At 43.1% G+C, this 13,660-nt stretch overlaps 1 pseudogene; it reads left to right on the top strand.

Moving 5' to 3' along the window:
* The first annotated feature begins 3,708 nt into the window (after window positions 1-3,708).
* LOC119352644 lies at window positions 3,709-11,957 on the top strand (annotated as a pseudogene).
* The last annotated feature ends 1,703 nt before the right edge of the window (window positions 11,958-13,660 follow it).

Below are 13,660 nucleotides of genomic sequence, written 5' to 3'. Positions count from 1 at the left end.
AGATGCAGACCCTCCAAACGGATCCGTAAAAAAAGTATATCCGCGGCCGACCTTTAGTCCGGCTGCTGCCGCCCCTTCCTCCAGCCGGCCGCGCCCCGTCGCCCGCAGGCCATGCCCCGTCGGCCGTGCCCCGCCCCTGCTGGCCGCGCCCCATCACCGCGCCGGCCACGCCCCGTCGCCTCCTCGTCCGCGCACAGCTTGTCGGCCACGCCCCGTCGCCTCCGCCGTCCGTGCCTTGCTCTATTGCCAGTCGAGTCGTGCCCCTTTGCCTGCCGCGTCGGGAGGATTCCAGCGGCCAGGCTGAGGTCATGGGAGGCCACGACAATGTCGAGCTCGTCCAATTCAAACCGGCAGCGATCGATTGCGGCGTATAGCGGCCTTTTTCGATGTGCGGTGACGAATTCCAGAGAGTTTAGGGCGGATTCCGGCAAACTCCGCGGCGGCGTGTTTGCTCCGACGAGGTTTGACCGGTATACGGGGCCCCCTATATTCGGCCTTCCAACCTCCAAAGATAAGGGCTTCGGCTGTGCATTTGCGGTGGCCCTTAAAATTTTTACGGGTTGGACTACTTTTACGGTTTCTATTCTGGACACTTTTTTCGCCCGAAACTGTAAAACGCAAATTTTTTGCGGGTTTGACCACTTATGCGGGGTCTGCTAGAGATGCTCTAACATGAAGGTGTGAATGAACATCAATAATTCTGTCGTACGGATTAAGTACTGTAACACTTGCATGTCACTCTAAATTGGTGCGGTAGTGTGCTAAAGCCGCTAATTATAGCGTGATGCCCCTCCAGATGGTGTAGCACTGAGATTGTGTGTTATTTAAAACTTTGGGTATACATAATAATTTTTGAAATTAGTATGGATTATGTATATCCTAAATTCATTTTTGTTTGTATGCCGATGCAAAGAAGGTTCCAGAAATGGTAGCTTCGAATTCTCAGTTTCTTATAAGATACATAAGTTCGAGAAATTTATTATAATAAAGTAACCTGCAATCAATATGGTGGAATTCTCATTTTTATCCACTGGAGGTGGTCTGAAACGAATCGAGCTGCATGTGTGTCTCTATATAGCCAGGTCAGGTCAAGCATAATATCCACTCGTTACGCCACTGATCAAGGACGAGTAACCAGTGGTGGTTGGCACTCCCAAACTTGTGTGTGTCGTGTTCATGTTACAGTATTCTCCTCTATTGAGCATTAAAGGTCGCATATGTTCACATTCTATCTTCAACAGCCGCCCTATTAACTAAGCGGTGTACCTTTCTTAGCTGCCAATTCACAACTGCCCCGAGAGCTACGTCCTCATCTTCTTCAACCCGACCACCTCTTCATTGCTGATCTCTACTTCTCATCTTGTTCATTTCTGTTCACGTTGTATTTTTCCAGCATAGTTGGTTCATTAGGATTTCCGTGTTCTAGTAATCAGGCAACATTACCGCTTGGTTATATTTTGAACCTTTTTTTATCAAAGCATACATGATGTGTTTGAGCGCGCGCACCTTTGAATATTGCGCATGTGTACAAACTATGAACTCACTTACTCCCAAATTTTGAAACAACAAAAACTAATAACAGCAAACTGAAGTCTGTACTGCAGTGCGCTTCATTCTGTTCTTGAAACACCCTCCAAGCTCATCTTTGGATCAAGGGTGTGAGCTTCATTTCTGACATGTTTAATGCATACAAAATCCAAAACCCCAAATCATCTACATGTGGGAAAATTATCGACACAATTTGGATAATTATCATATATACAAAATGACGAGCAACCAGTAGGCTGTCTACATTATTTCAACAACAAAGTGAAAATGGGCAGTAAAATTATTATGTCTCTTTATTTGTCCGGCATTGCACCATGTCGTGATGTATTGACGAGGATCGAGCATTACGACAACATGTATTGATGACAGCTTGTAAAACACTCAACAATAACCACAACCAATGCATCTGCTCCAGCTCGGTGAGAGTAATGTCACCACCAACTAAAAAATATCATGAACCCATAGTACTCCTCATTTGATGCTAACCAACCGACAAGTTCATAATGTTTTGGTACCATGTCATTCTGGCAGTGCTAAAAATGTGAGAAAAAGAAAACAATGACGAAAATTATCTGAGTGTGAGTTGTCTCCCCCATTTTATATCCTTTAGTACGTACTGAGTGAAAACTGTATAATTATACTATCAAGCAAAAGGACAACGCTTTCTCTTTAAGGTCCATCAACTACACACATTTTACGTCCAAGTATGAAGATGTTTTTTCTGCGGGGAAGAACTACCACCAAGGTGTGAATGCTATAGTGGCTTATACCAACAATTATGTATGAATCAAGTGTCGTAGTACCATTTGGTTTATCTATCCGTCTGGTATACATCATAAATTTTTAACTAAGAGTTTGGATTATGTATATCCTAGATTCAGTTTTGTTTGTATGGGGATTTAAAAATATCAAGAAATAGCACTCGGTTATAGTAGTCCTTAGTTTTTTTATGAGCATACATAATTTCCTGAAATTTATTATAATATAATTACATGGAATTAATATCGTGGAATTCTCGGTTATCCGTTTAAATTTTGAATTTTTGAAACTCATAAAATAGCATGGAAACCATTGGGTATAGTTTTAAAGAAGCCTAGAAAAAGTATCATGAATTCTTAGTTTTCTTAGAAGAGGCATAATTTCTCTGAATTGGCATACTAAAATTTCATAGGATTAGTAGTTTCTAATTCCTAGTTATCCATTCAATATTGAATTCTAGAAAATCACATGTTGTTTCCCAAAAAATATCCCCAGAATTAATATCGTGGATTTTTTAGCTTTTTCAAAAGAAGAAAATATATATTTCTTGGTATTAGTACAATAAAATTATTTTGAATTTGTATCGTGGAATTGTTGGTATTCCACTAAAGAAATTTGGAGAATCACGAAGTGTCATGAAAATAACTAAATGTTTTTTGTATAAAAAATATCTTGGAATTAGTGTCATGAAATTCTAAGCTCACTTAGGACTTGCATAATTTTCCGGAATTGTAGTGGTCATCTTTGGTACGGGCAGCTTGTCTTGTCATTTGTAATTTAGATTATGTGCTCACTCGTTAGAGCCCAGTGTACTCCCTCCATTTCTAAAAGGAAGGCATCTAACATTTTCACCTTTTTTCTCCAAAAGTAAGGCCTATAATGATATAGACCAATCACAAACCAAGATGAGTGGGTGGACACTAGCATGATCGGTGGGCTTTGGTTTATGTTGGTATGTGTGTATCCTGAAATCTCGATGCTGATTTGACTCCAAGAGCCCCCAAAAAAATCTGTCGTCCTTACCAAATGTTGGCTAACAGAGACTGAAAAATCACAACTAAGTGTATTCTAAAAAAAATCACAACTAAGTGCATCTGGTCCAGCTCGGTGAGAGTAACATGCCAACAGCTCGAGAGCGGGGCAGCACACTCAAACGAGCTCTAGTAGTACCTTCTCATTTAATCATGATGTGTTGGTACCATGATAGGCTGGCAGTGCCAAAAAATCATCATCTGCCCTGCCCTGATCTCCGCACCACCTGCTCTTCACCTCCGCCATCACCTACTCCCCAGCCCAGCTCCTTCCACCTCCTCCCCGGCGACTCAGCTCCCTCTCTCACCACGGCCACAGCGGCTCCCGGATCTAACCAGTCGCACCGCCGCCGCACAGCAACAGGTCAGACCTCTCTCTCTCTCTCTCTCTCTCTCTCTCTCTCATTGTTACGGGCTTAGGGCCGACTGTTGGATTCGTGAGATTTGAATGCTCCAGGATCAATGCTTGACATCTAAAACACACAAGTATTTTTAAGCTTTATTGTGTGCTCTGCTTCCCATAATTCCTGTGTAAAAATAAAGAAAAGAAAATTATTCTACTCTGTTTCCGTTTCTCCCTCTCATTTGTGAATTGTGATTGGAAATTCTCTGGCCTGATGCCTTAATTTCATTTCTCTTGTGATCGAACAAGTCCCAACAGGTACCATTCCCTGGCCAAAGGCACGTACTAATACTATACACGCACACTCGTCTCCTTTCATTTGCAGCTTACAGCAGCCTACTTACGAACGGATTCCTTTTGATTCCTGGATGCAGGTGCCTCACGTCGTCCATCCCTGCATCCGACCAGGGGATCCGATGGCGGACGCCGCCCTCAGCGCGGCTCAATGGGTGGTGGGTAAGGCGCTAGCCCCCGTTGCAGATGGCGTGCTGGAGGCTTGGGCGGCCACCAGGAACTTTGGTCCCAGCATCGAGGCCCTCAGGATGGAACTGTTGCTCGTGCAGGCGACGCTCGAAAATGCTACCGGCAAGGAGATCTGCGGTACGGCCATGGAGGAGCTGCTGCAGATGCTGTGGGACTCGGCACACAATGCCGAGGACTTGTTGGACGAGCTGGACTACTTCCGCATCCATGATGAGCTCCACGGCACGCATGATGCTGCTGACGAGCATGGCAGGAGTGGCATCCATGGCCTTGTCCTCAATGCTTATCACGTCGTCAAAGCTGTTGGCAAACATCTGCCATCTTTGCCAGCGTACTGGTTTGGCGCCAATGCTGGTGATCCCCGACAACAAGATGCAACACAAAGTGCCAACTCTTTTGTTTGGCCACGTGGTAGGAAGAGGTTACGTGACGATTCCTCCTCGGAGCCAAATGCCAATCAGGCTGATGAGGAGGTCAGCAGACGCAAGAAGCACCAAATCTTGATGTTTAATAGGGTTGATTTCGCCCAAAGGATGAAGGACATTGTAGAGAAAATGCACCCTGTGCGTAAGGATGTTAATGAGATTCTGCTGGGTTGTGGCCCTAGAACTGTCCCAGACATTGCGCAACATCGTCCCACCACCACACCTCAGAGTGCAGAGCCAAAACTATATGGGAGGGACTGTGTCATGAATAGCATCATACATGATATCATTGAGGGTCAATACTGTGACAAGGGTCTAACTGTGCTTCCTGTTATTGGTCCGGGGGGAATGGGGAAGACAACTCTGATACAACACATATATAACAACCAACAAGTGCAGAATCATTTTCTGGTCAGGATTTGGATATGTGTGTCATTCAGTTTCAACCTGGACAAGGTGCTAGAACAGATTAAAAAGTATACTCCTAAAGTGGAAGGTGAAGAGGAGTGTATTAGACCAGAAGAATTGATTGAACACAGATTAAAACGCAAAAGGTTCTTACTTGTATTGGATGATATATGGCAGTTTACTGATGTGGATGACTGGAAAAAACTATTATTGATACTCGGCAATTCACAAGAAAATGGTTCCATGATTCTAGTCACAACTCGGCATAAAAAAATAGCAAATCAAGTTAAGAAAACTGAAGAGCCAAAAGAACTGGACGGTTTAGAACCTGGAGAGTTTAGGAAGTTATTCCTAATATATGTCTTTGATGCTGAGCAATACCCAGAGGATAAACGTCATTTGCTTCACATTGGAGATAAGATAATGGAAAAACTGAAGGGCTCCCCTCTTGCAGCAAAGACCGTTGGTAGATTATTGAGGACAGACCCTAGTATGGGTCATTGGAGAAGGGTCCTAAACAGTAAAGAATGGGAGACCGTTAACAATGGAATTATGTCTGCCTTGAAGCTTAGCTATGACTTTCTCCCTTTCAATCTGCAACGGTGTTTTGTCTATTCTGCATTGTTTCCTGAAGATTACCATTTCAGAAGCCGTGAGCTCATCAGCCTGTGGGTCGGACTAGATATTTTGACACCTTGTGGTCAAAACCCAACCTTTGAAGATGGTATGAGAAATTTAAATGATTTAGTCGTCCATGGGTTTTTCAGAGAAGAGGAAACTAATGGTGATCCACGGTATGTCATGCATGATTTACTGCATGAGTTGGCATTGAAGGTTGCATTGCATGATTGTCTTAGTTTACGTCTCCCTAATGTTGGATCAGTAAAAATTCAGCCAACAACTCGACACTTGTCTATAAGCACAGAGAACTTGGATGTATATGATGCAGTGTCTGGTGAAAAATTAAATAGTGAATTGGAAAAACTGAAGCCAATATTGAAGGTTGAACATTTGCAAACACTGATGTTATTTGGAAAAATTGATGAAGGTTTCGTCAAGATATTTGGTGATTTTTTGGGGGAAGGGAACGCTCTTCGTGTTCTTCATTTTCCCAGAATGCTTTGTCATGTGGAGTCCATGTTACATAACTTTTCAGGACTAGTCCACCTACGATACCTATCTCTAGGGACATATGAGCGGCAGATGCATCTACCACTTAACATCTCCAGATTATATCATTTAAGGATTCTAGATCTTGAGTTGTGGGATGGCAGTTGTGATTTGCCCAAAGACATGAGCAACCTTGCCAAATTGTGCCATTTTTATACCCCATGTTATTTTGAGCTTCATTCTGATATTTGTAGTGTCGGAAAACTCCAACTCTTAGAAGAGTTAAAGGTATTTCGAGTCAATAAAAGGGAAGAAGGGTTTGGACCAAAGCAACTAGAGCATTTGACCAAGCTAAGGGAGCTTGGCATCTACAACCTTGAGAAAATACCTACAGAAGAAGCAGCAGCTCAAGCAAAACTGATGGAGAAAAAATACTTGAGGAGGTTAACATTGTGCTGGGATAGTGAGCGATCTAGCGTTGAGCCTGGTGTGGAAGCAGCGGTTCTTGAGAGCCTTCAACCACCTGAAGATCTTGAAATGTTGTGCATTAGAGGGCATGGAGGCCCTTCTTGTCCAACATGGCTGGGTGATGAGTTCGCTGTTGAAGCTCTACAATCTCTTTCGCTTGATGGTGTTTCCTGGGAAGTTTTCCCTTCTTTAGGGAAGGCATTGGATCTTCGTGAGCTGAGGTTGGAGGATATTGCTGGACTGAAGGAGTTTATCCTGGAGAAAAGTTTTTGCAAGCTAAGAAAGCTCGAACTCAAGTGGCTAGGAAGTTTTGAAAAATGGGGTTTCCCTGCTGAACAAGAATCTTCCCTGGTTAGGGACTTGTTGCCACCGGATGCTCATATGTTCCCACTTTTGCAAGTGCTGATTATTAGGCATTGCCCGAAACTGTTGGGGTTCCCTTTTTCAAACCACATTGTTTCCCCAGATTGGTTCCCCAAACTGCAAGAGCTTGAGATATGTGACTGTCCAAAATTCTTGTCGGTGATCCCCATGTCTTGGATTGAAAGCCTGCGTCATGTCCTGATACTGCGGGTAAAGCTACTACAGAAGCTTGAGTACTCAAAATCATCAGATGGAGGAGAATTGGAAATTGTTGGAAAGGATGATCTGCGTAGCTTAGTCGAAGTGCTAGATTTTGATGAAGAAACAGATTTTGAGAATCTGACACTGGAGATGTGCCCACCTTTGGAGTTGAAGCACCTTCTGATGCTAACCTCGTTGAAGAAATTAATTGTAAAACATTCAGAAGGTCTGGTTGGACGACTAGGAGGCGAGGGTGATGCGGAATGGCAGCTCCCTGTTGAGGATATCTGGATCAAGGACTTAAGTGGTAATAGTGGGAAGGAGTTGACAGAGCTCCTCCCCCACTTCCCAAAGCTCTCCAAGTTGACAATATCGGATTGTCAAAACATAAAAAAGCTGGTAGTGGTGGTGGATGTGCAACAAACAACATCAGAAGCATCAGAGGTGGGGGGAGGTGAAATAACAGCAGCAGCAGAGGAACATGATGAGGAAGATGACATAACAACATCAGAAGCATCAAAGATGGGGGGAGGTGAAATAACAGCAGCATCAGAGGAAGAGGATGAGGAAGATGAATTCACGGAACAGCAAGAGGAAGATGAAATAACAACATTAGCAGTGGAAGAGGACGACGAAGATGAATTCACGGAACAGCAAGAGGAAGATGAAATAACAGCAGCAACGGAGGAAGAGGATGAGGAAGATGAATTCACGGAACAACAAGAGGAAGATGAAATAACAACATTAGCAGTGGAAGAGGACGACGAAGATGAATTCACGGAACAGCAAGAGGAAGATGAAATAACAACATCAGCGGAGGAAGAGGATGAGGAAGATGAATTCACGGAACAGCAAGAGGAAGAGGATGATGGGGTGCTGCTCTTCCCAGCTCATCTTTGTGACTCACTACGGGACTTGTTTATCTTTAACTGCCGAAAGCTGGTCCTGGTGGACCCACCAACTCGTGTTCCTAGAGGAGGGAGGCTCCAAGCCTTGCGATCCCTCCAGAGATTAATAATAAATAGTTCCCCTAGGTTTCTATCCACCTTCTCATTTTTCCCGTCCTCCCTGCAGCTCCTGGACCTTAAGGGTGTGAAAGGCATGGGGACACTGGAGCCCCTCTCAAACCTCTCCTCTCTTACCAGATTAGAATTGAATGGTTGCGGAAAAGATCTGAAATGTCAGGGCTTGCAGTCTCTCCTTACCATCGGGGATCTTCGCTGGTTAAAAGTCAAGGGAAGCCCTAGATTCTTTGCTGGTTGGGATCCCAATTCCAGACGGGCTTTGGGGGACATTGAAGGAGGTGAAGAGCAGCAGACACAACTTGTTTCATCACTAGAGAAGCTCTGCACGGATGACATAGCAGGACTTCTTGCCGCACCCATCTGCAGATTCCTCTCTTCCTCCCTCACCAATCTGGAACTTATTGGGAGTAAGTTTGAATTGATAGTGCGCTTCAGCAAGGAGCAAGAGGACTCCCTTCAACTCCTCTCCTCCCTCCAGGAACTAGAGTTTACGAAATTCGTCAATCTTGAACAACTCCCTGCAGGGCTGCGTAACCTTACCAGCCTCAAGATATTCAGAGTCTACCATTGTCCAGCCGTCTCGTCGTTGCCCAACGATGCCCTCCCGGATTCACTGAGAATGCTAGATGTCGGTGGATGCAGCGAGGAGCTAAACGAGAAGTGCAGGGGGTTAGAGGGAACCATCCCAATTATCAGTATAATAGACGAGTGATCCAAGGTAACACAAACATACTTTCTTGTGTTTTTCCACTTTGTCCTTTTCCTGCAATCCTGCTTAATAACTCTGTGTTTGTTCCCATCCACCGTGCAGGACAATGCCTTGGAGTTCCCTTGTACATTCTTCTAGCCTTAAGTACATGAACCGAATCCCTGTACTTAAATCTGGTAAGTACATCTGAACTGCAACTTTCTCCTGCTGTACTATGTCTGATAAGCCATAACATGTGCTGATTTGCCCTGATCTTTCACTACACACTAACAACAACAATATTTGGGGATTTTTGGTGGACAAGTGTATGAACTAGGATAAGTTGATCTATCTAGCAATCAGAAATTAGATAAAATAGATAATTTGGTGGAAGCAAAGGAGGCAGAAAATAAGATGGGGATTAACCGATTAAGCACATGAGGGTGCACCCCAAATACCTTTCTGATTGAGACTAATCAGCACCTTTCTTTGATGCAAAGCAGGAACAACATATTTCTGAACTGAACTATAACTGGGCTCCCTCCCTCTTGGTTCTAATTTCAGGCGGAGCCATTACATGCAAATTAGCTGCAGGAACCTTCATTAGGGGTATCCACACCAATATCAGTTATATACACCTCAACTTATACTCACTGCAAAAAAAATCCACTTTTACTCCTGCCATATCAGATTTCCATTTTCTTCTCAATGGTAGTGAAACCATTTAAGATTTGTTTCTCGACGCCCCTTTTCTTTCCAGCAATTGATAAAATCGACATCAATATCAGCCAATGCCTTCTGCAAGTCTATCTTCTTTTCTTCCAACAAAACCTGTGATCACCGTTTGTTTTTGTTATCTGTGCAGGTGTTTGTTCGATCTTATAGGCTTCTTCATATGTTGCATTTATATTTGGGTTATTGTTATTCATCAAGACGTGGAAGTCTACTCCCCTATTTTGTGTGTCACGATCAAAACAGCCGTAAGACTTCGGGTCAAGCTACTGATATTAAGGTGATTTTTTCTTTTCATATACTGCTATGTTGCTGTTAGTACCAGGTGTTCTAATTTCTGTTGGCTTGCTGTTCAGGTGTTCTTATGTTTGTTTGGTGGGCTTTCAAGCCACTTGCCTTTACATTTTGTCCAAAACTTGTGAAGACTGAAGGTGTGCCTGGAAAATGTTCAGTTTTAGGGATCAAATAATCATCTTGGCATAATTATGGAAAACAACGAATTGTCAGTGTTTTGCTGCCGATCATGTTTGCAGTTTTGCCATCCAGGTATACTTGCAGCTGATAGGTTGCAGTTTTTCAATTCAGTCTACGTTCTACTAATACCAGGTATTCTTGCATCTGTCATAACTGTTGTTGTTTAACGAAATTTAATGGCATATAGGATCTTCAGAAGAATAATAGGCATACAATATCAGTGCACGTGTGGAGCTAGTTCAGATCATAGGCAGTAGTAGCAGTCTCAAGGTAATAATGCATTACAGGTCATGTACAATTTTGAAATTGTAAAACTTCAATATGGCACTAAGGTGCATGATCGCAGCCTATATATAAATAACACTAGTTTATTATGTTGTTCCATCTCGGTACAACATTAATATGTAAATTACCTTTATTAGCACTGAATCAGGATGTTGATTAATTCTGGGAATTTACTTGGTGCCCCAACTGTTTACATGCGGAACTTGCCTAACCAGTGATGGAACTGTCAGACATCATGTATTGTTGTTAGCTAATCTCAGTTATGATGTTGCTTATTTTGTAGATGAATCTCCTTGGAAGCAGCAGATTGGGCTAGGGGAAAGGTGTGGTTCACTGAGGCAGTCTTCTGCCACTGCAACAGACACACAAGAATGGCGCTGTTCGGTGGATGCAGTCTACTTAAGATAGTCCATCTTAGATGGATTTTGGTACACCTTCATACTGTGCATGCTATAGGATGGTTAGTGTTGTGCTCATTCAGTTCAGTGTGTCTCAATATATTTTTACCCTGCCGGCGGAACCAAGAACCATGCCAGGTCCTTACACGTTTCTTCTGCTGCTGCTTTGCCAGCAGATATAACATGGAATGGAAGGTACCTGCCTCTGCCTGGAAGAAATATCTGAAGCCTGTCAGCCTTGTGCTGGCACTCAGAACTTGTCTATTCACATTCATACCGTGTGTGCGATGGTTAGTATTTCGGTCACTCAGTATTAGTATAGTAGAAAATATTCAGACCCTTACCGGCAGAACACATCTCCTTGTCAGGAACGAGGCTGCATATTCTGAAGAAATCACACTTCTCATGTTCTTAACTGAAGAAATCGACACCCAGCGATTGGCGCCAAATCGGGCGGGCTCATCGTCAACTGTCCGATCTCTATCCAATAGCAACTTACTGCTCCGTCCAGAGTTACGACACAGACCACCCTGAAGAGTGCATCCAACGTCTCTGAAGACTGGAGTTGTAGCCACTCCTTTGCTGCTGCTACTTGGGTACCTGCGTGTTGGTGAAACAAATGGCCAGCTTGTGTTCTTCTCAGTAGAAGAAAGAATGCTATCGGCTCATCTCATCTGGCTTGCAGGCTTCAAGTTCAGGCCTTAAGTTGTACAGTATTCCGGAAATCCTATTCTGCGTGCCTGCTTGCTGAAGCACGCGCTGTCACTGAATCGAAGGCAGTGAAGTCCCAAGATATCATCACCGGAGACAGAGAGGAGAGGAGCACCATTTACTGCACGTCGCGCCATTGAGCAGCTCAAGATGCTTGTTTTCTTCGCCCTGAACTGCACATGATCTTGTGCTCCAGACTTGGTGGCAGCAGTATCCGTCGAAGACTTTTGGGGAAATGATCAAGGTGGCAGGGCTCAGACCTTGAGTCAATGGGCTATGGAAACCATTCAATTTCCAGTCCAATTTAGCCATCGGGCCTTCATGCAACTGTTAAACCCGTGTTGTTGTGCAAACTGAACTTTCTATTTTTTCAAGTGTACATTCAGAAAAAGGAGAAGATGCTTGATGGTCGGCACATCTTAGACATGCTATCGTTGCACATCCATATCTACGCCTCGAGTCGCGAAATCTTTGACCAATCGCTGAGCATCACCAATGTGTGTTGTGAACCGAGCAGTACTGCTCATCGAAAAAGTACTGCTCACTGTCATGCAGTACAGCTGATAAAATTCAGGTAGAGATGTGGCTTCTCTGCTGGTCATTCATGTTGGTGTGTTTCTATGGTGTCAGTGTGCACACCATGTGTGTAAAATGAAGAATTAAAAATGGATTTGGGGGCTGTTCTCTTTGATTTCCACGAGCGTTGCTGCTCGATCGATGACCACAAGAAAACAGAGCTTATTAATTAATTAGTTTGAACGATACAAAGGTTGGCTGCAGTAGACTTAGCGTGATGATGAAATATGAGTTGCTGCAGTAGTAGACTGGCATCATCTCAGGAATGAATGAATGAATGAATGATCCAGTAGTAGTATTGTGCACGGCTAGGCTGGGAATGCTAGCCTTGATGATGTGCAAGGACAGAAACCTGCCTTCCTTTGCAACAACTCCGGTTCAGAAAAGCTTGATGCGGCAACTGCTGCTGCGGGTGGCCACCCACCATGGGGGGTGTATTGTGTGGTGTATGCCATTGCCAAGGGACAGAAGCTTTGTCAGTCAGTGTACAGATGTGGAGGAGGCAAGGGCTTTCTTTGTGTCTTGGATCTGAATTTGGCGCTTCAGTTTATCTTTGATGATCAGAGAGACTCGGCGACTTTACATGATCAACAATATTCACTCCACTAGAGCGAACACCTGGCCTGGGTAATCTGGAGATGAAGAAGCTTTGCGTAAAAATGCAGGTTCTTCAACACACGGACAAAACTGCGCATGCCTGCGTGCCAGTTGACCACAATGAACACATCATGCTAACTGAATGAACGCTTCAATAGTTTTTATTTTATTTTTACAAAATTAATGAGCATTTTAATTTTTCTGCACATTTTAAAAAATTTCAATAATTTTTCGTACAAATAAATATTTTTTAAAAATTCACGACGTTTCTTCCAAATAGTGGACATTTCTCAGAACTCATGAATATTTTTAAAAATTGCGAATATTAAACCATGACCATTCTTTGTAAATTAACTAATATTTTAAAAATAGAAATCGTCTTTTAAAAACATGTGATAGTTTTATGATTTTGCAAAAATTTCCAAATCTTCCAAAAACCAGCTTTTTTTTTCTTCCAAAAAACCAGCTAGGCAGCGGCTGCTGCTTCTTTAAGCTAGCTAGCGATGTGAGAGGAGCAGGTGAGCTAGCGCTGCTAGCCGTGGCCCATCATGCTAGCGACACGCGAGCGCTAAAGGCGCTAAATAGGTATTCCCTGTTTGAAGGTTATTGTGTCAAATTGTTCGGCAAATACACAGGGGCGGCGTCATGTGCCAGGCCCCAATAGGACAAGAGGACGAGTGATTTTCTTTCTAATCGATTTTTTTTCATAGGTTTCATAGCGGTTTCCCTGGTTTGTGTTTTTATTTCTGTTTGTTTCCGCAGGTGTTCTTCCAGTTATATTCTTTTATACCTTTTCCTATTTTTTTATTTTTTATTTTCTTATTTCTTTGAGTTTTAACCCTTTTGAAAATTGTCTAACATTTTCCAAAAAATGTATTTTTTTTCTTAAAATCATGATTTAAAAAATTTATTCATAGAAGTTATGCTCCCTCACATCCATATTACTTTTCATTGCTTTAGTACAACTTTACTAAA

Source organism: Triticum dicoccoides, chromosome 2A (assembly GCF_002162155.2).
Source record: "Triticum dicoccoides isolate Atlit2015 ecotype Zavitan chromosome 2A, WEW_v2.0, whole genome shotgun sequence".
In the NCBI taxonomy this organism is placed as follows: Eukaryota; Viridiplantae; Streptophyta; class Magnoliopsida; order Poales; family Poaceae; genus Triticum; species Triticum dicoccoides.
This window is presented reverse-complemented; position numbering and strand designations above follow the sequence as displayed.